The sequence below is a fragment of the Carica papaya genome, chromosome 2 (genome assembly GCF_054855325.1).
Source record: "Carica papaya isolate Zhongbai chromosome 2, ASM5485532v1, whole genome shotgun sequence".
In the NCBI taxonomy this organism is placed as follows: Eukaryota; Viridiplantae; Streptophyta; class Magnoliopsida; order Brassicales; family Caricaceae; genus Carica; species Carica papaya.
Genome location: NC_142310.1, coordinates 12,923,897 through 12,950,320, shown reverse-complemented (window position 1 = coordinate 12,950,320; position 26,424 = coordinate 12,923,897). Strand labels below are relative to the sequence as shown.

At 36.7% G+C, this 26,424-nt stretch overlaps 1 long non-coding RNA gene across 1 annotated transcript; it reads right to left on the bottom strand.

Annotated features, from left to right (window-relative positions):
* Positions 1-23,175: 23,175 nt before the first annotated feature.
* LOC148268777 (uncharacterized) lies at positions 23,176-25,957 on the bottom strand. Its single transcript, XR_015817000.1, has 2 exons — positions 24,772-25,957; positions 23,176-23,465 (listed from the first exon to the last, which is right to left on the bottom strand). It is a non-coding gene; the product is annotated as an uncharacterized LOC148268777 (long non-coding RNA).
* Between the last annotated feature and the right edge of the window lie 467 nt (positions 25,958-26,424).

Sequence of the window (26,424 nt, the reverse complement as noted above, 5' to 3'; positions counted from 1 at the left end):
CAAAGGCAAAAATTCTAATGACAAAGCTGGTGCAGGGAGTAAAAGACAAGACAATAAATGCTATCATTCAAATGATAAAAAACCCAAGTTAGGAGACAAAGATTAAGCAAATGTTGAATGTTTCAAAAGCCACAGGTATTGTAACATCCTAGATACCTGGTGGGTTATAAGGTTGCCTGATAACAGAAACAGATACTAGTTGTAACACCCATTATTATTATTATCATTATTATTATTATTATTAATTATTAATTTATTTTATTTAGTTTATTTTGTAATTATTGAAATTTTAATTGATATATTTTTTTATTTAATTTAATTTAACGAAAATAAAGATAACAATAATGATAAAATTGGGCAAAAATATTATTTGGATTTAATTGAAATTGATTTTGGGAAAAATGGGTGAAAATTTGGGTTCTGGGGGTATTTTTGAAAAGAAAATCGGAAACTGGGGATCAAAACGTAATTTAGAAAAGTTGTGCCACGTCAGCACCATGTCAGCAGCCACCTCAGCGGCCCGGTCAGCAACTCCGGCCAACCAGGGGACGGGCCACGGGGGCGATCCGCGTGCGCGCGATCGGACGACCCAGATCCGTTCCTGCTCGCACGGACGATCCAGATCAAACGTGCGCACAGACGGCCCAGATTCACGCGCACGGACGGCTCAGATTCATGCGCACGGACGGCCCAGATTCACGCGCATGGACAGCCCAGATTCAATCAGGCACGGACGGCCCAGATTGCATCGCGATGAACGGCCCAGATTTAATCCCAATTAAACGCGATCTAATGGCCCAGATTCAATCTTGATGGACGGTCAAGATTAAAAGGCGAAGGGTATAAATACCCCCACCCACACCTGACCAAAGAAACCCTAGCCGCCAGTGCTCGCCGGAGGAGCCGGCCGCCGCCACCCGCCGCCGCACCGGGGAAATTTTCGACCGCTGATCGAGGTAATTTTTCTCCCCCTTGCTCGTTTTTTGATGCTGAGTCCGCCTATGGCCAAACCGGAGCCAAACCACCGGCCAAACGACCGAAAAACTCAGCAAAAACCCAGCGGTGCCGCCGCGTCCCTCCTCGGTTTTTGCCTCTGATGAGGTCCTTCCCAGCCTCCGTTTGATGCAAATTTTATACCACTGTGATCACCGTTCTTTTCTCTACAGGTTGATCGGAGCTAAACATCAAAACGCGACTCACGCCGAAGGAGTCGCCGCACCCGAGAGCACTGCCACCGGTAAGTTTCAGTTTTTCGTGATTTTTCGGCCCACCGAGGGCCCTAGGGTTGTTCTATCGCAGGGACCGATGCAAGCATGGCCGAATTCGGCCTAAAACGGCCAACCCGAGGTGAATCGCCACCGCAAGCGGCAGCGTCGTCGCCGGAGCATGTGGAATTGCGATATTGGCCGAAAGGGGGCCCTAGGTCTAATTTGGGATTTTTTGGGACACGTGCAGGTACTAGTAGTGCGTTTCAGCTCTCCGAAAAAAATTCAGAGAAAATTAGAGACAGCCTGTAGGCGCACTGTAGAGCCGTATTCAGACCCCCAAACAAGTAAGGACCCCTCACCCTATTTCCTATCACGGTATTAAAGTTCAATAAATGATAAAACGGTGTTTCATGAATCAATAGATGTGTGAAATTGTTTAAGGTCGCTAATGGAGCCCGAGTCTGGTGTATTTGTCGGTCAGTTGTTGTTTGTTCTATTTTACAGTTTTAAATGCAGTATGATGTCTGATGTTCTCATTTCATAGTTTCGTGTGCATATATCACTATTTTATTGATTATGGGTTGAATGACTGAGAACCCGATGTTGTGTGTTGTCTTGTTTGGCATAAACTACTGGTTTGCATGTTTGTGTGTGATTTGATGATGGTGACTGAGGAAAAAAAAGAATAAAAGGTTACGTGAATTGATAAATGGACAGCCTGACTAGATATCCTAGGAGATGGTGGACGGATCGGGTCCGTAGGGAACCCTACCGGGAATGTGGTCTCTCATACCAGACGAGGTATGGAGACCTTTGGTATTTTGGCGCCCATACCGGACGGGGTATGGGGACGGCCCGTTTCACCCTCATACCGGACGGGGTATTGAGTTTCATGGTTTTGGTGCCCATATCGGACGGGGTATGGGGACGGCTCTGGAATCAGGTTATAAATGTTAAGGGTTCACGGGTAGCGGGACCCCTATGGATCCCCATGGATACTAGTAGGCTGGTAAATTAGGAAAATATGTTGTGTAATGATTGAAATGCAAAGGCGTGGTAAGTATTATGTTATACAGTTCATATGTATGTTGTTTTATGGATCTCACCGAGGTAAGTGGACAGTAAAGGATTTTATTATTGATAAAAGAATTTGTTATAAATTATGCTCCATTGGTCTTTTTGTGTTTTCTACCCACCTTTACCTCCGTGGCGGTGAGATAGTGTGATGTCTTTACTGAGCTGGTGTAGCTCACTCCTTATTTAACCATTTCAGATCAGGAAGACATTGTTCCTGAGCCCGTTCCGCAGGAAGACGGCGAAGGGGACGCCTAAAGACTCCGTAGTTATATTTATAGTTTTTATTTTCGAGTTTCTCTTTTAGTTAGTTTGTTCTTTTATACTTTGAGCACGTTTTTCGTTTTAATGTAAGGGATGTTAACCAAAATTTTTATTACGCTTCCGCATTTGACATTTTTAATACACATATTTCATTCTAAATTTTCGGGGCCGTTACATTAGTGTAATAGAAAAATATATGCAGTGAAAATTAGAAATCCCTTACAACCAAAATATAGGATAAATGTTTATACAACTAAGACCAACAAGCACTCGTATATACATAAAAGCTATATACATAAAAGCTACTTAATTACAAAAAAAAATTGTTCATCAGAGTGCAGACAAAATAAGCACTCGTATATCCTCTAAGTATCCAAAGAAGGATCAAAATAAGTTTTGAGGGGCAACACTACGTGCGACTCATCAATATCATCATCTAGGAGGTCCCAACATGGAAAGGGTGAGTTCCATGAAACTCAATAAGAGAAACACTATTTAAACTACACTGTTAAGGTTTAAAAAGTTAATAGCCTTAAAGTGAACATTCTTACCCAATGGATGACATACCTTGGAGATCCGTCACAGAGTGAAGTAGACTTAAATATTTAGAAAACATTTATTCTTTAAGAAAATCTTTTAAACATATCAAAGAGAGCAATAAGTAACAGAGATATGCAAGATCATGTTTTCAGATAGAAACTAGTTAAACCAATAATGCGATTAACGAAGAAACACAACATATGAAATGACCACATGTTTACATCTTTTGCCATTATTCTTGTGAAGCCGTTCTGACATATCTATTAAAGACAGAGGGGACTTTCAACTGCCATTATGAATGACATCATATCATTTCATATTAGCATGTTATGGTGAGCCAAGCCTCAGCATGTTACGGTGTGCCACACTATTATAAGGGTGGATTCTATGACCACGATTGTACTTCACCACTGTGACCCCTACCTATGACTCTATAAATTCACTCTTGTTAGAGAAACACTCGTCATTCACAAGGAGTGGTTAATCAACATATTCATATTCAAAGAAAAAAAACATAACAGAAATCCCTCAGTGATAACAACCTAATGGATTTTTAATTCTTTATCTTTTCTCACTTCGTATCAATCCGAAATTCATATATATTGAACCTGTGGTTTCCTTCCACTTACCTCAGCACAAGGCCCATCACAACACGTTTCAAGTAAATATATAACAGATCAACACAATGCAATACGATAGTACATCAGTCATATTCGATGTCATATATAGTCACAATCAAGTAAAATAGCAAAAAATATCATGTATCATAACAATTCAATTAATTAATCTAGAAAGAGCACTTAGAGGTGTAAGTATAAATACAAGATCCCTCACTGACATTTTTCTCTCTAGAAGTTCACTTTCTCTCTCTAGAATTTCACTTTCTCTCTCTAGAATTTAACTTTCTCCCTCTAGTAAATAGACGTAGGAAGAAGGGAAAATGGAAGTGGATAAAAATTAAGGGGTAGGGGTCCATATTTATAGAGTTGGAGGGTCATTGGATGCATGCCACTAACACAAATCCGGTTGCACAAGTGGCAACAAGGGAGGGGTTGCCAGCGATGGGATCCACATGACAGGGAAAGCCATGCCCTGCTGGTGTGCATGGCATGGGTGCACTGTCACTAACATCCTCGCTTGTGCGCATAGTGCCTGCGCACGAGCACGCAGACATGCGGGCTCGCGATCGCGGGCTATTTTCTTGCGTGTCTTGGGATTTTACCCCCGACTTCCATTTTTTTTTATTTTTCACCATTTTTCTCTCCTTTTTTCTTAAAAATACTTCAAAAAATACTATGTATGTATATTTAAAATTTTTTAAAACACAAATTAGTTTAAAAAGCAACCATTATAATAAGTTCAAATATTGAATAAAAATAGAAATGGCCTTAAGGCCCAAATAAAGTGCATAGGCCTCGAAGTATTAGAGGTATGGTCATTACCATTTTGAATGTTGTACCAATTTAACTAAAATGCATGGAGAAAAGTCTAACTTTACATAAACAAACAAAAAGGAGGAGGATATATCCTTATTGATGGTCTTTCATGTAAAAAAAGAGACCATCAAGGATTTGTGATAACTTGACACTAGTTGTGACAATCATATTAACGGAGACAACTCAACCTTCTCTCTTGATGAATCATAGTAAGATACAGTAAAGTTTGGTGATAGTTCTAAGGTCTCAGTTATGGAAAAAGGGCAAGTAATTATTTAGACTAAAGGGAACTCTATTTAAACAATTTCAAATGTCCTTCTTGTTCCAAATTTGAAGACCAAATTATTGAGTATTAGCTAGCTGTAAGTGAATGGTTATGAAATTTTCATTAAAAATGGAGAATGCATAATTCAAGATATAAATTTGGTTTGATTGCTAAAGTCAGCATGACGAAAAATAAGATGTTTCTTTTGCATCTTACAAAGGTTAGTCATTTTTGTTTTACGGCAAAATTAACTAACTCGGTAAGGTTATGGTAGTATCGCTATGGACGTCTAAACTTTGGAGGACTAAACACCTTGGAACAAAAAAAGATGGTTATTGGACTCCCTAAAGTTGATACTCCTACAAAAGTTTGTTAAGATTTTATAATGGGGAAGCAATCCCGTGACAACTTTCCAACGAAAAAGTCTCGAAGAGGTAAGGAACGATTAGAATTAATCCATATTGATCTGGGTGGCCGTATTAATCCAAAATAAAATGGAGATAAACAATATTTTATAATGTTTATTGATGACTTTACTCGAAAAACATAGGTTTACTTCTTGCAGGATAAATCTAAAGCATTCGCAGCCTTTAAAAGCTTTAAGGCTATAGTTGAGAATGAAATTGGAAACTTGATCAAATTCTTTATAGTGATCGCGACGGTGAGTATACACCACATGAATTTGTAAATTTTTATGGATCACATGGGACTAAAAGATAACTTATAGCTGCCTACTCTCCTCCTCAGTAAAATGGTGTTAATGAAAGGAAAAATCGCACCATCCTAATATGGTGTGAACTCTATTGAAGAGAAGCAATATTCTAAAGGAGTTCTTACCTGAAGTAATATTATGGAGCACTCATGTTCTAAATAGAAGTCAAGCATATGTTGTTTTAAAGGTAACACCAGAAAAGGTTTGGAGTGGATATCAATCATGTGTTGATCATTTATGAACTTTTGGCTGCACTTATTTTTCTCGTATTCCAGATCAAAAGAGAACAAAACTTGAAGACAAAGCTAAAAAATGCATCTTTTTGGGTGTTAGTGAGCAGACAAAGGCTTACCAACTTTATAATCCCAACATAAATAAGGTGATTATTAGCCACGATGTGGTGTTTGATGAAGAAAATTTTTGGCTATGGGGATACAAATCACCATAAAAAATTCCTATAGATTTTGTGAAGATGAACATCATTCCCAACCAACTGCTACAGCTGCAAGTTGCCCAAGAAATCCACAAAGCGAACATCCAGAATAACTAATGGAACGGAGGAAGAGTGACGACTACATCACAGTAAAAGGAGACCAGCTTGGATGAATGATTATGAAGTACTTGGATTCTTCAATATGAAGATTCACTAACTCATTTTGCTTTATTTTTATAGTTTAATCCCATTTCTTTTAATGAATCTGTAAAGGAGTCAAAATGGGGAAAGGCTATGGACGATGAAATTGCTACTATTGAATGAAATAATACACAGGAACTAGTTGATTTACCAAGATGACAAAAGACAATTAGAGTTAAGTGAATTTACAAGACAAATTTGAAAAAAATGGTGATATAGACAAATACAAGGCACACTTGGTCGCTAAAGGTTATAAACAATAATTCGGTGTGGATTACAAAGAAGTTTTTGCACTGGTGGCTTTCACGGCACAACGTTCCTAGAAAATATTTTAGTTAGATGTAAAGTCAACATTCCTTCATGGAGAATTGCGAGAATAGGTATTCATTGATCAACCTGCTGGTTATGTGAAACATGGATTTGAGCATAAAGTGTATAGATTAAAAAAGACATTATACGGGCTAAAACAAGCTCCAAGAGATTGGTATATCCATATAGACATTTATTTCTCAGAGGTTGTTTTTAAAAGGTGTCCCTATGAGCATACACTTTACATAAAAAGTGAAGATGGAAAGATTGTTATAGTATGCTTATATGTCGATGATTTAATTTTCATTGATAATGATGAAGGAATTTGATGTCTGATCTTGGATTAATGCACTATTTTCTTGAGATCGAAGTTCAACAATTTGTAGCTGGAACTTTTATTTCACAAAAGAAATATGCCCAAGATATTCTACAAAAATTTGGAATGAAGCACTACAATGCTGCTAACACTCATTCAGAGAAGGGATAAACTTGAGAAAGATTCTGGAGGAAAAAAGATTGGTAGCACATATTACAAAAAAATTGTAGGAAGTTTAATGTACTTAACAGCTGCTAGGCTGGACATAATGTATGGTGTGAGTCTTACCAGTCGATATATGGAGCAACTAAGAGAAGATCATTTGTTGGTTTCTAAAAGAATTCTCCGATACCTTCAAGTGTAGTAACCTGAAAAATCAGACATCGAGTTTTGTTTACAAAAATCAGAAACAAATTGGAAAAAAATTTAAAATGAACTACTTTAAACGATTTTAATTATCAATTATTAATGAATTTATGTTTTCTTTAAAAAATTAATAATATATTAATTTTTTCTTTTGAACAATTAAAATATTAAAATTAAATTAAGAAGCAAATTTGGAAATTAATTTAATTAAAATTAATTAAGAAATGTTAAATTAGAAATTTTAAAATGGATTTGAAAAAGGATTTTAAAAGTAACTAAAACTCGTAATTCTTAAAATAAATTAACTTAAGATTATTTAGAAAATATTAAAATTAATAATTTAATAAAATTAAATTAGGAAACAAATTTGGAAATAAATTTAAATTAAAATTAATCGGTTAATATTAAATTAAATAAATTAATCAAATTAAATATTGTAAAATAAATATTTAAACCATTTATAAATAATATTTAAACCCTAAGAAAATTATTAAAATTGAAATTTAAAATTAATTTATTTGGATCAGAACATTATTTAGAAAATTATAATAAATTAGGAAAGGGTTTTAAAAAAATTAAAATTCGTATTTAGTAAAATAAATTAAATTAAAAGTAATTAGGAAATATTAAAATTAGTAAAGTAATAAAATTAAATTGGAAGAAAGTTAGAAAATTAAGTAATTAAAAATTGATTAGTAGATATTAAAATTCATAAATTAATTAAATTAAATATTGTAAAATGAATTTTTTTTTTTAAAAAAAAAGAGAAGGACCAATGAAATAAAAAGTGGTGCAAGTGAGATAGAAGCATGATAAAATTAGGAATGAGGATAAGTGTCACGGATCATACCCTGTTTATAGAAAAAATTTCACGGACCATACCCCGTCTTATTGGTAATGACCGGAGCATATTTCTTTAAATCATATAGATTCGAGTTAAGTAAAATAACTTAACTTTATTAATAATAAAAGAGTCGTAGAAGTGTTACATCCCTTAAGTATAAAATATAAACATATGTACGAGACTCTAAATTTCCTTACATTACTTAACAAAAATATGAAACAGTAACCTTAATATCAAAGTCTAGACTTCAGAGATTTCTTCCGTATCACCGCTCATTTTGCAACGGTATCTTTTGTATCTGGAGAGTGATAGGAGGGGTGAGATAAAATATCCCAATAAACAATATTATGAAATCATAACATAGAACTTGCAAATATATAGTTTCTTTACACACAACATAACATATATCATATAATCTTTTCAAAACAGATACGAAGCAGAATACAAAAGCACAAATCAGAAAAAAAATTCATGTTGTATACCTCATCACTATTATGGAGGAACAATCAGTTACCATACATTATGCATAGGCACAGATACTTATCACTGGTTCCCCATATACCGGAACGGCATACATGAGTACTTTGAAATACTACTACCCCCCGAATACGGAATGGTTAGAGTACGGAGATCATACTATTTTCCCATACACCCAAACATGGAATGGTTATGTATGGGTACACACTTATCACTTCGCCAATACACCCAAACACAAAACAGTTATGTACGACCAAATTGAAGTCTAGCATAATGCAGGTGCTTTCGGATAACTTCTTTCCATAATGAGTGATGCACACATAGAAAAATCACATTTCAAAAACACAAAGCGAAATAACATTTATAACGAAGTAAAACTTTAACAAATACTTACTTAACAAATACAGAAGACAAAATAAATATGTGCACATTTTTATACTGAAAATATGTAAAATACTTCAAAACTACGCAGGGTATGAATTCATAATATCCACTTACCTTAGGTCCTTAGCAGTTGTAGTCTTAATTCCAGTAGAGTTTCAGCTTTATTTATGACTTTTTTATTTAAAAATTTAGCAGAGTTTCGAAACGATTTTTTATCACTTTCTTGGCTCAAAAATATCCAATACAATACTCAAAAAACTAATCCCAAAAATTAAAAAGAAACTGAAATTCAAAACTTAAAAAAAAAGCTTACATTTCTACTGATTTATAGCTTCCTTTTGATCGTGAGCCTTATTCTTATTCTCTTCCTCTTTCTCTGCTCTCACAAATTTTAGCAGAGTTTCCCCAAGGTTTTTATCTAAAACCTCAAAATACTCATAAATACTACACACTTCGTACTCCCTCTTCTTCCTTCACCTCTATACTTCTTACTATTTTTCTCTCATTCCGAATATCTCTTCCTCCCTTCTCTTATCCACTATTTATAGGAGTGGAGAGCCACGAGAAAAAAGTTACCACCATTCTGTCTTACTATTTCATCTAAAAGTTGTCACCTTTCATCATGTCACTTCACTTAAAAGGTTACCACTCTTCACATGTCATTTTACCTAAAAAGCCTTTTAACACGCCACTTTATCTAAAAAAGTTATCACTTTTTACATACCGTTTTATCTAAAAGACCTTTTCACATGTCATATCATCTAAAAGGTTATCACTTTTCATATATCACTTCATCTAAAAGTTGTCATTTTTTGTTATGTCATTTTGTCTAATAGTTATCACTTTTCATTATACCACCTTATTTAAAATATTCCCACCTTTTCTCATGCCTCTTCATGTTTATTCCAGCTCCTTCATCCTTATCCATCTTTTTTTTGTTTGACTTTACAGTATGTCCTTAACCTAATTATATATTTTCAAACACATGCAAAGCTAAATTAAATATATCAAATATAAGAAATTATCTCGAAGGTATTTTCAAGCTATCACAAAAATAACTAGAGCATACTTACTAAAATCACATAGATTTGAGTTAAGTAAAATAACTTAACTTTATTAATCATAACAAAGTCATAGAAACATTACATGTAAAAGACTAACCTAAGATTCACTAACTTAGAAATTTTAAATTTTAAATAAACTAGGAAGGAATTTTAAAAGAAATTAAACATATTAAATATTGAAATTAATTAAACTAAAATAATTTAAAAGATAATAGAATTCATAAATTAATAAGATAAAATTATTTAGGAAAGTAGGAAAGAAGAAAACAAATTTATAAAAAAATAAGAAATTTACTAAATTAAATATAATAAAATAAACATTTAAACTATTTAGAAATAATATTTAAGCCCAAAAATAAGTTAATAGGAAATTAGGAAGCTATGCGTAAAAAATCAAAAAAATCGGAGGTCATTTGGACCCAAAAAGGGGTATGGGGACCTAAATGATAAAAAATATAGGAAATTGGGGCTTTTTATAATTTTTAGAAGTTTGGCCACGTCAGCATGTGATGTGGCCACACGGCCAATGGCCTCATGCCACATGGTTGACCTGCGAGCATGCTTGCGCATGCATGGCCGCCCTTGTTGTGATTTGTATATGTGCGGATCGGACAACTGTAGGCATTCCCCGGCCAAGCCGATCCAACAACCATGGGTCGTCCTTGCTGTGTTTCGGATGGACGGCCATGATCGTGTGGGTGCGCTAATCTGAAGGCTAGGAGGCCATCTCACGTAGATCACAATCTAACGGTCCATGTTTGTCGCGATCGAGCGACCGAGATTCTCCCTCACGTGGATCGCAATCCAACGGCTATGATGGTTTCCAGCTAGGTTCGATTCAACGATCAGGATTCCATCTCAATCAAAATTTAAATGAGCGGGGTAGATCGCATGAGATCTAATCTAACGATTGAGATTTCACACGTGTGAATGGACTTTTTGCCCTTAATGAAATCCTAGATTGTACGGCTATGATCTAGGGGCTCCTGATCGAACAGTCAGGATGCATTTTCATATGTGAATGGATGAAAATGCCCTTAACCAAAATGAACGACCCAGATCTTTATGTACAAACACAAAATTTAGATGTTTGTGTTAATATTTCTAAATGCCTAATCTCGAGTCATGAAGTTCAAAGAGAAAACCTTGGAGAAGAATTATGTCGTAAGAATCTTGTAGGACCCAAGACAATGTTGCACTTATTTCACTTGGTAAGGCTTTACTCATTGTTATGTGATAGTATATAAGATACTTTCTCAATTCATTTTTTCCGCATTTTAATTCTCTTTGTGTTTAATATGTAAATACATGTGGAAATAGTGATGCATATTTTGTCAATATTATTTAGAGGAGCTTCAATTATAAAATAGTGAAGTAAAATTTAATTTTGTGGTCTTCTTATTCGTGCAAATAAAGTTTTAACTTTGTCTCATCTGCATATACATATATATATATGGGTGAATATGTATTGGGCATGTAGCGCCTGGGAAATTGAAGAAGAAGAGAGAAAAAAAAAAAAAAGGGGGCCACTTCAGCAGCCACGTCAGCAGACCCAGTCAGCAGTCCCGGCCAACCGGGACCTTACACGTGGCAAGACCACGTCGATCCGAGACGGGTCAGGTTGGCGATCCGCGTATGCACGATCGGACGGCTCAGATCGAACGTGCGATCGGACGGCCCAGATGCAATCGCACGGACGGCCCAGATTCAATCAAAAATGGACGGCCCATATTAAATCAAAATGGACGGCTGAGATCAAAAGGCAAAAGGGTATAAATAAGACCCCCACACCAGACCCCAAACCCTAGCCGCCTGCCCTCGCCGGAGAAGACGAACCAAAAGCCGGCCGCCGCCACTCGCCGCCGCACCGGAGGGATTTCTGACCGCCGATCGAGGTAAATTTCATACCCCCGACTCGTTTTTCCACGCTGATTTCCCCTGTGGCCAAATCGGAGCCAAAATCCTGGCCAAACGGCTGGAAAACACGGCCGAAGCCCAGCGGCGCCGCTGTGCCCCTCCTCGGTTTTTGCCTCCGATGAGGCCCTTCCCAGCCTCCGTTTAATGCAATTTTTATATCACCGTGATCACCATTCTTTTCTCTACAGGTTGATCAGAGCCGAATCACCAAAACACGAACTTCACCGGAGAGCCGCCGCACCCGAGAGCACCGCCGCCGGTAAACTTCAGTTTTTCGTAAATTTTTTGGACCCCCGAGGGCCCTAGAGTTGTTTAATCACAAGGATCGATGCAAGCGTGGCCGAATTCGGCCGAAAACGACCAAACCGAGGGAATCGCCGCCACAAGCGGCGGCGCTGTTGCCGGAGCACGGCGGAGCCGCCATGCCGGAAATGTGATATTGGCCGAAAGGGGCCCTGGGCCTAATTTGGGATTTTTTGGAACACGTGCAGGTACCAGTAGTGCGTTTCAGTTCCCCGGAAAAAATTCAGGGAAAATTAGGGACAGCCTGTAGGCGCACTGTGAAGCCGTGTTCGGACCCCGAAACGTGTAAGGATCCCTCACCCTATTTCCTATCACGGTATTAAAGTTCAATAAATGATAAAATGGTATTTCATGAATCAACGAATGTGTGAGATTGCTTAAGGTCGTTAATGGAGCCCGAGTCTAGTGTGGTTGTCGGTTAACTATTATTTGGCCTGTTTTACAGTTTTAAATGCAGTATGAGGTTTGATGTTTTCATTTTATAGTTTCGTGTGCATATTTTACTGTTTTATTGATTATGGATTGAATGACCGGGATATTGATGTTGTATGTTGTCTGTCTGGCATAAATTACTGTTTTGCTTGTTTGTATGTGGATTGATGATGCTGACTGAGGAAAAAGAGAATGAAAGATTATGTAAATGGGTAATTGTATAACATGGTCAGCCTGACTAGATATCCTGGGAGATGGTGGACGGACCGGGTCCGTAGGGAACCCTACCGGGATTGTGGTCTCCCATACCGGACGGGGTATGGAGATCTTATGTGTTTTGACGCCCATACCGGACGGGGTATGGGGACGGCCCGTTTCACCCTCATACCGGACGGGGTAATGAGGTTTATAGTTTTGGTGCCCATACCGGACGGGGTATGGGGACGGCCCTGGAATCTGATTTCAAGTGTTAAGGGTTAACGGGTAGCGGGACCCCTATGGATCCCCATGGATACTAGTGGGCTGGTAAATGAGAAAAATATGTTGTGTAACGATTGAATTACGAAAGGCTTGATAAGTATTATGTTATACAGTTTGCATATGATTTCATGATGATGATGATGTTATTGCCTTCGTATATTGTTTTTATGAATTTCACCGAGGTAAGTGAATGGTAAAGGTTTTATTATTGATAAAAGGATTTGTTGTAAATTATGCTCCATTGGTCTTTTTGTGTTTTCTACCCACCTTTACCTCCGTGACGGTGAGATATCGTGATGTCCTTACTGGGCTAGTGTAGCTCATTCCTTATTTAATCATTTCAGATCAGGAAGACATTGTTCCTGAGCCGGTTCCGCAGGAGGACGACGAAAGGGACGCCTAAAGACTCCATAGTCATATTCGTAGCTTTTACTTTCAAGTTTCTCCTTTAAGTAGTTCGATCTTTTATATTGTGAGCACGTTTTTAGTTTTAGTGTAAGGGATGTTAATCGAATTTTTGACTTCGCTTCCGCATTTGATATTTTTAATATACATTTCATTTTAAATTTCCGGGGGCGTTACAGGGCATTTTTTTAAAAAATAATATATAATGGGTTTTCTTCTTTTAACCTTACATAGGATTATGACTAGTGAATGAAAGAGAGTTTTTCATCAAAGAAAAAAGAAAGATTTTCCTTTTTTTTTTCATGGTTGAGATGATAGAGAACATTGATTTTTTAATTAATTTTTATCCATCTTGAGAAAAAAAAAGGTTCAAAGAATTTTACTTTTCATATTTGAAGACAGTTCTTTTTAAAATTTATAATTGAAATATTAGATATGCAAAAAAAATTTCATTTTGCATTGAAGAGTCCTGGAAGGAAACCACTCAGTTGGAGATGAACTCGAAGCCACCTTCGACTACATCCCTGAAACCAATGAGTACAAAGTAATTCATTTTTTCGATTATTACTCAGACGAGAAGAACACAAATACCCATTGTGAGATCCTCTCCATCACACAACACTGCGAGCCCTCATAAACGAGCGATCCTAGATGTCCTTTCTTGATATGCACTAATGGCGTCCTGATCAACAACAAGTGTTACTGGCTTATTCAGAGTAGTTCATAGTGCCTTGATAACCTTGATCAACTTATTGTGTATCTCGATATAGAAATTGAGATGTTTGGAATTATTACTCATCCTACTCCAACATCGTATTATGAAGAGAACGACTAGTAATTGATAACATTTGATGGGTTATTGTGTTTGGTGAACACATTTGGAATGCTGTATAAGACAAATTTCTGGGTGCTGAAATATCTGGTGAAGATTGTCTAGGAAAAGAAATATAGTGTTGACTTGAAAATGTCTAAAGGGTTTGACAATGAGTTGACTGAGTTAAATACATTGGTTTTCTAAAGGGGAGATTGTAATTTACTCTAAACAAGAGAGACTCCATTATTGGAATATGGAGACGAGAAAGTCTCAAAGAGGAAAGGACATGGGATTATAAAAGGGTAATCTCCGCGTGCTCTTTGTTGAGACCTTCTTTGACCTTAACAGGAATTTGCGTAGTCATATATTATATGGTTTTTGTTTAAATTTCTTGTAGTAGCTATATAAATATAATATATATATATGGCTATCTTGTTGGCTACTAGCTACCTTTTAGAACACTTTTGGTTCATGTTCATAAATAATATCATGGTCTATGGATTTTCTTTTCTTGATCACTATCGTCCTATGATGTAATATCCCAAAATTTTCCAATGTTCCTATTTGTGCGTAATAAAGGGTATTAGATATGCGTGTATATACAGAAATCCGTGATAAAAGTAGGAATATCTCTCAGTTGAGGGATAAAGTGACCTTTTAAGCTTGAAACATTTCCTGAGCTCAAAATAGGTAGAATTTTAAGTTTGAAATTTTGGAGAACATTAGTTAAAACATGAGAAAAGATAATCGTAAAGATAAAAGAATTATCAAAGCATGAAATATGAGAAATAAAATATAGAAGGCTCGAACTTAAAAGGAAATAAATTATAAATTGAATGCGGAAGTGAAATAATAGAGTTAGGGTTTACATTCCTTACACAATAATTTAGAATACCCAATGGGCTACTGGAATGACCATTCTAAAAGAAAAAAGAAAAAATAAAAAAATATAAATGGAAAGTAAACAACTAGGCATCCTATTCATAACCCCCTTGTGCATCGAGATCTTGATCTTGGTCCTCTTGATCTAAAATAGTTAATGAAAGGGTAAGTTATACTAGCTCAGTAAGAATATCATACTACTCACCGATACAGAAATGAAGGTTGGTAAAAATCATAAAAACAACCAATGGAGCTCTTAAATTAAGTAAATTCATTTATCATAAATAAAACTATTTATTGCATACTTATAGTTGCGAGATTTCTAAAACTAACCTATAGAGGCAATAATACAAACAACATCATAATCTCATATTCAAGTGGTCAGAGCAACAACTCTTCCTTTTTATTTACTTACAAATATCCTTGGGGGTCCATAGGGATGTCCCACTATGCGTGAACCCATATCAAACCTTGTAACTAATCGTCCATCCCCATATCCTGTTCGGTATGAGCGTTAAAAGTACCATCCCTCAGTACCTCGTCCGGTATGAGGGTGAACTGGGCCGTCTCCATACCCTGTCTGGTATGAGCGCCAAAAATACCATACCTCGATACCCCGTTCAGTATGAGACAATGTTCACGGTAGGATTCCCTATGTACCCGGTCTGTCCACATCTCCCAAGATATTTAGTAAGACAATCCTTCACTCATTCACTTAACCAATCAATTTTCCATTTACATTTTAATTTTCAGTTTCACAATTTAATTGTAAATTACACAAGACAAGCAATACATGTATCAAGAAAACACAACTGAATCATCTTACAAATTCCAATCTATTATCATGCATTTAAAACTGTAAAATCAAATAATCAGTTAAAATAGGACAAACAGTAATAAATAACCGATTTCGGCTCCATTAGCAACTTGTAATTAATTCTCAAAATTTTTTAAATTATGTAAAATACCGTATTATTAATAAGTAAACTTCAATTCCATAATAGGAAATAAGGTGAGGGATTCTTATTCGAATCGGTGTTTGAAATACTGAACTTTTCACTGTGCCTACTGTGGGTCTCCTAATTTCCTGAATTTTTCTACAGAAATTGAAACACGCTTTACGTACCTAAAAATACCCCAAAAACCCAAAATCGATATTAAAAACCCTTTTTCGGCCAATTTTAGGATTTCGACACGGTGGCAGGCAGCTCCCTTCTCTGGTGACGGGTTCTTCATCTCTAGTAGGAGGTTGGCGGCTAGAGTTTGGGTTTGGTGTGATGCGAGATATTTATAGCTGTCTTGCATCAATCTGGGCCATTCATTATACTTGATCTCGATCGTCTGATCGCATTTAAAGAGAAAATGAATCTAGACCATTCATCACAATTTGATCTCGACTATACGATCACGTTTAAAGAGAGAACAAATCTAGACCGTTCATCTCGTTTAACCGCAACCGTCCGATCGTACCTAAGAAGGGAACGGATCCAGACCGTCCATGCGTGCAGGAATGCTTCTAGACTGTCCGATCGTGGGACATACGGATCACTAGCCTGGCCTCCTGCGTAGCACAGAGTCAACGTGCCTTGCCATGCGTTGAGCTCCGGTTTGTTAGGGCTGCTGACTTGGCGGTCCTACGTGGTGTAATTTTTTTAAGTGCATTCTGACTCCCAATTTTTTATTTTTCTTTCAAAAACATCCTTCAAACCTAAATTTTCACCTCTTTTTCCCAAAATTATTTTCTATTTCGTCCTCAACCTATTTTTTCTATAATTAACATTAAATTAAATTTTATTAATTTCAAAATTAAATTTATATACATTTTGTAATATAAAAATTAATCTCAGGCCAAATTCCAGACTCGAGTATTATAACTCTCCCCCTTAAAAGAAATTTGGTCCCTCAAATTTGCCTCCCTCACACTTAATCAAATAGTTGGGGGTACTGGGCTCTGAAGTCTGATTCTAGCTCTCATGTGGCCTCTGTGTGTGTGTGATTCTGCCATAGGACCTTAGCGAAGGGGATTTCCCAGTTGCAGAGTACTCTGCTCTTTCAGTCTACAATGTCCACTAGTACCTCCTCATAGGACAGATCCTCCTAGAGTGAAAGGGGCTCGTGAGCCAAGATGTGAAAGAGGTCTGAGTTATACTTACATAGCATGGACACATGAAACACATTATGTACTCTGAATAGTTCTGGATGTAGTGTCAGTCTGTAAGGGGCGGTACCAATTCTATCTAAGATCTCAAATGGCCTAATAAACTGGGGATTTAGTTTCCCCCACTTGCAAAACCTATTGATCCCCTTAAAGGGGGTGATCTTGAGGAACACTCGATCACCTTTCTCAAATTCCAAATCCCTCCTCCAAGTGTTCGCATAACTCTTATACCTGCTCTGAGCCATCTTGATATTCTTCTTGATCTTAACTATTTTGGCTGTAGTCTCCTCCACAAGATCTGGGCCGAACAATTTTATATCATCCACCTCTTCCCAACAGATTGGTGATCTGCATGGGCGGCTATATAATGCCTCGTACAGAGCTATGCCGATACTTGCTTGGTAGTTGTTATTGTAGGTAAACTCTATTAAGGGTAAATGATCATCCCAATAGCCCCCGAAGTCAAGAATAAAAGCTTAGAGTATATCCTTCAGTGTGCAGATCGTCCTCTCTAATTGTCCATCGATCTGAGGGTGGAATGCAATATTAAGAGACAATTTCATTCGTATGACTAGCAGAAAACTAGACCATAATCAAGAAATAAACCTGGGGTCCCTATCAGATACTACTATCACCAGCACTCTATGTAACTTAACTATCTCCCAGATATACATTCTTGCTAGCTTGTCCAAGGGGTTGGTTACCTTGATGGCCAAGAAATGAGAAGAGTTGGTGAGCCAGTCAACAATTACCCAAATGGCATCATGTCCCAAGCGTGCCCTAGGCAATCTTGTCACGAAATCCATTGTGATGGGTTGCTCAGATTTCAGGACAGAGTGTGTGTTTTATGTGACAGTGAGTTGAAAAGGGACATGATGCCCAACACTATCTCTCAAATATATATTCTTGCTAGCTTGTCCAAGGGGTTGGTTACCTTGATGGCCAAGAAATGACAAGACTTAGTGAGCCAGTCAATAATTACCCAAATGACATCATGTCCCAAGCGTGCCCTAAACAATCCTGTCACGAAATTCATTGTGATGGATTGCTCAAATTTCAGGACAGAGTGTGTGTTTTATGTGACGGTAAGTTGAAACGGGACATGATGCCCAAATTTTTCGAGGTTCACTGACACTCCATCCCTTCATATGATGTGCCCTAGGAAGGTAGTATGCTCGAGCCAGAACCCACACTTACTTAACTTTGCGTACAACTTCTTTTCTCTGAAAATCTACAAAATCCGAGTTAGATTGTGAGCATATTCCTCTCTGCTTTTTGAATAAACCAGGATATTGTCGATAAACACAATGATAAAATGATCCAAGAATTGTATGAAAATCCTGTTCATCAAATCCATAAAGATGGCTGGTGTATTGGTTAGTCCAAATGGCATGACCAGGAACTCATAGTGTCTGTATCTGATTCAAAAAGCTATTTTGGGAATGTCCTCTGCCTTGATTTTTACCTGATGGTAACTTGAATACAGTTCTATTTTGGAGAAGATCTGGGTACCCTGCAACTGATCAAAAAGATCATCGATCTTGGGGAGAGGGTATTTGTTCTTGATCGTGACCTTGTTCAGTCCCCTGTAGTCAATACATAACCTTAATGTTCCATCTCCCTTCCTTGTAAATATGGCTCCAGCACCCCAAGGGGACACATTATGTCGGATGAACCCACTATCCTGCATTTCATTGATCTATTTTCTCAGCTCTTTTATCTCAACACGACTTATGTGGTAAGGGGCAACCAAGATAGGTTGGCTGTCTGACTGAAGATCTATGGTGAATTTGACTTCTCTGTCCACTGGCAGTCCAGGTAGTTCATCAAAAAATACATCTGGGAAGTCTCAGACTACTGGAATCTCTCGAATTCAAATTTTTTTCTTAGGTTTGCCTAGTCAGAGAAAACATCCTAGTTAAAGCACTTTGAAATTGAAAAATAAATTGCTATGAGGGAATAATGTTTAAAAAATTTATTAATTTTTGAATGACTCTTCATTAGGAGGGTTGAATACAAGTTTTTTGTGAAAATAATCTACGATGGCATGATATGCCGCTAGCTAGTTCATTCTTAGGATTATATCAAAGTCTCCCGTGTCAATCTCTATTAGGTCCACACTCAATTTCTTATCTGCTACATCTACGATACAAGCTCTGTATATAATCTCTCCTAGTAGTGTCCTACTCCCGGGAGTAGACATAAACAATACAGAATCAAGTCTTTCAGGTAATACATTTAAGTTTGGTGCAAAAATATATGAAACAAATGAATGTGAGGTACCAGTATCAATCAAAACATGTGTAAGATGATTATAAATAGTGTACGTACCCTGTATCACGTATGGGTTGGCTTTTGTATCTTGCTAAGTGAGATTGTAAGCTCTACCCTAGATAGGAGGTCTGGCTTTGTTCTGATTCCTTGGGCACTCTCTCACGTAGTGCTGGGCACTCCTACATATATGACAAGTATTATTGAGGTGATAACAGGGTCAGTCCCCATGAACTTTACCACAGTGCTGGCAAGTCCTACTGTTTCCTATTATTGGAATCGAAGGAGGAGCCTGAGTCATCGGCCTAGGTCGCTTGTTCTACGGTGTGAAACCGAGGGCCTGAGGTTCCCCACTGCTGGAGAAAAAATGCAAAGGTTCCTCTCCACTAGCTGTGCCTTGGCCAGAACAGCTGAGTAAGTGCTGAGCTCGAACACATACAACTGCTGTCTAATCTCAGGACGGAGGCCCCACTTAAACTTCTTTGTCTTTCTGCCTTCAATTATCATGCTTTCAAGGGAATACCGGCCCAACTCTAGGAACTATCTGGCATACTCTGACACAGTCATATCACTCTAGACTAGATGTGCTAACTCCATTTCCTTCAGATATCGAAGATGCTCTGGGAGGTACTCTGCATTAAAGGTCATCAGCAACTGTTCCCAAGTGATTGGAATAGGCAGGGTGGCCTACTTGAGCTGCCACCAGTGACCTGCCTCTCCCACCAACATGTAGGTGGCAAGTATGACTATCTGTTCAGAAACCACCCCAAGAGTTATAAAAGCCTTTTCTGTCTCAGCTAATCAGTACTCGGCCTCTTCAAAGGAGGATGCCCTCCAAAAGTAGATGGGTTTAGTCTTTTGTACCACTCAATGTAGCTTGGGTCCATCATGGGGTGGAACTTGATCCTGTGGAAGAGGAAGTAGATTATGCTGAGGAGGGACCAGATGGCCTTATAGTGGTACTAGATGATACGGTGGAGGCACCGGATGGTACTGTGGTGGTGTCGGGTGATGCGGTGGGCGCATTGGACTATACTGTGGTGGTGTTGGATGGTACTGTAGAGGATCAGGGTTGTACCGGGATGGCTCAAGATCCTCCCGCTGCAAGGGTGGCTCAAACTATGGCAGCGGAGGAGGGTCAGGTAGCTCTCTCCTTTCCTCCTGGGCCTACTAGGCAGCAATGAGTCTCTCCAACATTTCAAAGAGTCGGTCAACATCCTCTCAAAATGAACCCTCCCGGGCTGCTCGGTCTAATGGGGTTCTTCCACTCCTTATCTATTTATACCTGCATTTCACAAGGAATAGTTGAGTGATAATTCATTTTTTGGTGCTTCCTTATAAATTGAATGCAGAAGTGAAATAATAGATTAGGGTTTACATTCCTTACATAATAATTTAGAATACCCAATAGGGCTACGGGAATGACCTTTTTAAAAGAACAAATGAAAAATCAAAGAAATAAATGGAAAGTAAACAACTGGGCATCTTATTCACAATCCCCTTATGCATTGAGATCTGGATCTTGGTCCTCTTGATATGAAATATTTAATAAAATGGTGAACTACACTAGCCCAGTAAGAATATCACATTATTCACCGATACAAAAATGAAGATCGGTAAAAATCATAAAAATAACTAATGGAGCTCTTAAATTAAGTAAATTCATTTATCATAAATAAAACCATTTATTGCATACTTACCGTTGCAAGATTTCTAAAACCGACCTATAGAGGTAATAACACAAACAACATCATAATCTCATATTCAAGTGGTCAGAGCAACAACTTTCCCTTTTTATTTGCTTACTGGTATCGCTAGGGGTCCATAAGGATGTCCTACTATGCGTGAACCCATATCAAACCTTGTAAACTAGCCGGCAGTTCCCATACCCCGTCTGGTATGACCATCAAAAGTACCATCCCTCAATGCCCCGTCCGTTATGAGGGTGAATCGGGCCGTCCCTAAACCTCGTTTGGTATGAGTGCCAAAAGCACCATCCCTCAATACCCTGTCCGTATGAGCGCCAAAAGCACCATCCCTCAATACTCCGTCTGGTATGAGGGTGAATCAGGTCATCCCCATACCCCCTCCAGTATGAGACAACGTTCACGGTATAGTTTCCTATGTACCTAATCTGTCCACCATCTCTCAAGATATCCAGTAAGACAATCATTCACTTAACAAATCAATTTTTCATTTACATTTTAATTTTTAATTTCATAATTTAATCGTAAATTACGCAAGACAAGCAATACATGTATCAAGGAAACACAACTTAATCATCTTACCAGTTCCAATCTATTATCATGTATTTAAAACTATAAAATCAAAAAATTAGTTAAAACATGACAAACAATAATATATTACCAGTTCTGACTCTATTAGTAACCTATAATTAATTCTCAAAATTTTTTAAATTACGCAAAATATCATATTATTGATAATTAAACTTCAATTCCATAACAGAGAATTAGGGATTCTTACCCGACTCGGTGTCCGAAATACTGAACTTTCTACTACACCTACTGAGTGTCCCTGGGTTTCCTGAATTTTTTTACAGAGATTGAAATACGCTTTACGTACCTAACAATACCTCAAAAATAAAAAATTGGTGTTAAAAACCCTTTTCTGGCCAATTTTGGGATTCTAGCACGGCGGCGGGTGGCTCCCTTCTCTGCCGACTGGTTCTTCTTCTCCTGTGGGAGGCTGGCAGCTAGGGTTTGGGTTCAGTGTGATGCAAGATATTTATAGTCATCTCGCGTTAATTTGGGCTGTTCATCGCGTTTGATCTCGATCGTCCGATTGCGTTTAAAGAAAAAATAAATCTGAACCGTTCATAGCAATTTGATCTCGACCGTACTATTACATTTAAAGAGGAAATGAATCTGGACCATTCAACAGGTTTAATTGCGACTATCCGATCGCGGCACGGGAAGGAACGGATCCAAACTGTCCACGCACGTGGGAACACTTCCAGATCGTCCGATCGCGGGGCACGTGGATCTCCAGCGTGGCCTCCCGCGTGGCACCGAGTCAGCATGCCTTGCCACGCAGCGCCCTTCGGTTCGTCGGGGCTGCTGACTGGGCGGTCCTACGTGGCGCAATTTTCTTTAATTGCATTCTGATCCCTAATTTTTTATTTTTTTTTTCAAAAACACCTTCCGAACCCAAATTTTCACCCTTTTTTCCGAAAATTATTTTTAATTTTGTCCTCAACCTATTTTTTTCCATAATTCACATTAAATTAAATTTTATTAATTCAAAATTAGATTTTTATACATTTTTAAATGTAAAAATTAATCTCGGGCCAAATTCTGGGTTTGGGTATTACACAAAAATTGAGAAAATTATCTATTGAAAAATCCTAAATTAATCTTTTTAAGTTAAAATGCTTTTCGATGTTAGAGTACTTGGAATTTTAAGTTTGACTTCAATTAAGGAAATGTTAACACAAAAAAAAAAAAAACAAATGCTAATTACAAAATGTTGTAGTAAAATTACTAAATGTCTTAATTATTAGGAAATGCTAATTATATATATACATACTAAATGTCTTAATTATTATATTAAATGCTAATAATTATAAAATGTATACATATAATTTTAATTTAAATCTAAAATATTATAATATAAAATTATATATTATATATTATATGTAACAGCCCGAACTCCAATGTCGGTGGTATAGACATTTACACAATATTTCTAATTAATGGAACCGATAAATATTAAATATGCAACAGAACTATACTTTAATATACATCACTTGTGACAAGATAATTATTTTGAGGCATCTAAATTAATTTACAATTTTAAAATCAAAACTAGTAAAGTTTCCTTCACCATCTTCTATTGATCTTGGACTTGTTTCTCATCTCCTCTGACATGGTTGTAGGTGAATTGGGGTGAGCTTCACAAGTTCAATAAGAAAAAGATTCTATAACAGAGACTTACATGCACGTATTCACGTAATATATAAAATATAATAATATTTATAATAAAAAAAATTATCAAACAAATCATCACATAAAGCATTTTCTAATCCTCACTCTTCTAATCTAATTCTAGTTCTCATTTCAAATCACACTTATAGATTCATAGATTCCTCAAACTAAAATGGATTCACTCACACACACATCAGTCCACTTGGATTTATAATTTCCATTATTTAATCTTTTAAAGCTTATTTAGGTTACCATTGCACAATGCCTGTTATATCGCTATCGAGGAGAGGCAAAAAGGATCCCCCTCCATTGCATGGATAGGACACACAATCTCACATTGGTCATAGCAGTTATGTTTGTTAGGTGATCCACACGCTTATAAATACTAATCCACGTCTGGACTAGGTTTCAAATAACTATCCATGTGCAGGTACACCATACCCACTGAACTTCAGCCACACACACACCCTCCCATCCTCGATTCATGGCTAACGAATTAAGTGTCTTATTTATTCTTCATAGCTTTTGTATTTTGTTATCAAAAGTTTCTCTCATTCTTTTATCTACTTGCTACACACCTTGTTTCCAAATTTACCTAATTTCCCTATTTTTATAACTATTTCATATATTTACCTTGCTATGGCTTATTCAACCTATTTCTCTAACTAACTTATACTTCTCTATTTCTTTAGTGTTTGTTTTCTAGATCTATTCAACTTATACAGTTTCTTATTTAAAAATTCAAAATCTATATTAATTTAAGGTCCTAACTTCTACACACAATTAAATAGAAACACACACATAATATGCGATATCATCACACATATCAGAGTCATACATTTCAAACCACTTTCTGAATTATCCTGTATCAGATCACACAGCAAGTGCAATATACTCAAATTCCACACGTACATATACTGGTTATACATTTCACATGCATAACATATGTACACACATATCAATACACGCACATATATTACAATACAGACATGTACTCTCACTACATGTCTCTCACATAATATATATTTATATTCACACACATAATTTCTACCGATATATACACACATTTATACTTAGATACGTATACACAATCACACACAGCACACCATACGTAACTATTCACATATTTGTTCTTATCAGTCCTATTCTCATCAATTAATATTTACACAAAACATATACATACATAATTTATATATATTTATATTTACACACATCATTTATAATTTATAAGCACAATATCATGTCTTCGTATGGGATATACCAAATTCTTACCTACAGCATAATCGAAAAAGCTTTAGGAATCCTTTCTTACTCGGTCTACTCTTGAAAATCCAGATACCATTGGAGCAATTTTCCTCATTTATAATGAAAAAAACACATATTAATTTATGAATAATTTTGAAAACTATATAACATGAAATAAGGAACGGATTTTACCTTGAGACACACAATTTCGGTCGCCAGTGTCATCCTGCGCTACCACACACGTGTCACCAAAAATGCCACGTACCGACGCTGGATCAATGTATGTCGCTGTGTACAACATGCCAACAGCAAATATGATTGATGCCCTTCCTTTTTTCTCCCCTCTTCTTTTTTTTCTTTTTTTTCTTTTTCTTTTCTTTTCTTTTCTTTATCTTTTTTTTCATTTTTTTTTCTTTTCTTTTTCTTTTTTTTCATTTTTTTTTCTTTTCTTTTTCTTTTTTTTCTTTTTTTTTTTCTTTCCTTTCTTTTCTTCCCTGCAACTGCTTTCTCTCTCCTCCCCTGTGAACCATGGCCACCGCTTGCTTCCTCTCTGGCTGCACGTAAATCTTTCCTTCGCCACGCGCATGAACTTCCTCTCTGATAAGCCCGTCGCACACGGAGCCCCTCGATTTGATCTGTCGCACTCTCATCTCTTTCTTCTTCCCCTTTTTTCTTCTTTTTCTTTCCTATTTTCTTTTTCTTCTTCCTTTTTCCTTTCTTTTTCTTCTTGTTTGTCCTTTCTTCTTCTTCTCTCTCTCTCTCTACACCTAAGCATGACTATTTTCTCTCTTCTTCTTCTTCTTTTTCTAGTTTCTTGTCACTACATCGTACAACCCGTGTGACCCTCCTCCTCTTTCTTTCTCTTTTAGCTGCAGTGTCGCTCAACACCATGTGACCCACCTCCTCTTTATGTCTCCCCTATCGTTCCCTCTCTCGGCTGCAACCTTCCTCTCTTACTTCTCCCTCTTTCTTCTAGCCGCTCGGCCCTCTTTCTCCTCTCACAGTTGTGTCTCTCTCTCCTCGTTCTCTTCTCTCTTTCTTTCTTTTTTTTTCTATTATTTAATTATGTATATATATATTTGGCACTTGGGTCTTATTCTCCTACTCTCTGCATCATTTTTTTTTCTTTCTTTATTTCTTCTCTGCATCATTTTTCTTTCTTTCTTTATTTTTCTTTTATTTCTTTATTTAATTAGATATATACGTATATATATACCACGTCTTCTTTTTTTGCTTCCAGAGTACACGCTTTGGGTTATTTTTTTCTTTCTTCTCCTTTTCTTCTATTATTTTTCTTTTATTTAATTATATATATACATGTATATATGTTAACCAGGACCTATTATTTAACATTAAATATGTATATATATACATATATATGTTTGCCACCTGGATATTACATTATACACAAATTAAAGTAATATAATATGTGTGTATATATGTAGATACATATACATGGTGTGGAGAGAGAATGTTTGTAAAGGCTCGGAATCTTAAATGATGATGAATTTATAATTTAAATGCAGAGGAGAATAATAGAATAAGAATTTACATTTCTTATATAATTATTTAGAATGCCCAATAGAGTTATGAAAATGTTCATTCTAAAAGACAAACGGTAATTTAAAAAAATGAATAAATAAATATCCTATGAAAATTTTCCCTGATACTTGAAGAGTC